Source organism: Octopus bimaculoides, chromosome 1 (assembly GCF_001194135.2).
Source record: "Octopus bimaculoides isolate UCB-OBI-ISO-001 chromosome 1, ASM119413v2, whole genome shotgun sequence".
Taxonomy (NCBI): Eukaryota; Metazoa; Mollusca; class Cephalopoda; order Octopoda; family Octopodidae; genus Octopus; species Octopus bimaculoides.
The window spans coordinates 181,324,776-181,325,629 of record NC_068981.1 but is presented as its reverse complement, the minus strand read 5'-3'; positions in this window follow the sequence as shown (position 1 = coordinate 181,325,629).

Here is an 854-nt window from a genome sequence, read left to right as displayed (position 1 = left end):
ATAAGTCCTGGGGTCAATTTGCTCGACTAAAGGTGGTGCTCCAGCATGGCCGCAGTCAAATGACTGAAACAAGTAAAAGAGTAAAGTGAGAGTATATATATATATATATATATATAAATTAAAAGGGTAAAGGTTTATCAATTTATTAATTTATTAATAAATCAACAACTAATAATTTTTACCAAGCCCTTCGGTATGTAAGCACCTTTATCGGTGGAGAATTTATTTAAAAGTTCATATACATTTATAAACATAATTAAGGGATCAGCAAACATTTGCTTCACCACATACCGAAGTTCAGAAATAGCAGCTAAAAAAGCGAGGTTTGATCAATAAGTATCCGGACTGTTGCCATAATAACAAAGTTAAGGCATGCAGAGTAAAGCCGCTTGGCAAAGAATGACCTTAAATGCCGTTGTGCATGTGCACTAAGTTTTAACATTCTAGCTCACTTCCACTGTTTACAGCAGCGCTTGGAAGGAATGTGTGTAGAGGCCTATGCAAAGTTGGAGAGGTGTGTATGAGCTGCACACAAGTGTACGAATGGTTCAGACATTTCCAAAATGATCAAAAAAACATCACAGATGTGCATGCAGCTGTGAGTAGAAATCGTCAAATCACCATCCATGAATTATCAGGGGATGTGCAGATTAGTTACAGTTCAGTTCAGTTCATTATCACTGAAAATTTGGATGAGACACATGTCTACCAAGTTTGTGCCAAAAAGACATTTGGGTTTCAGTTGCACAAGATATCCTTGGTTGTGTTGAAAATTATGAAAACTTTCTGAACACTTTGTGTAGACCTCTGAGCAGGTATTGCCAAGCTTTTGGCAAATTTTGATGCAGATTCTC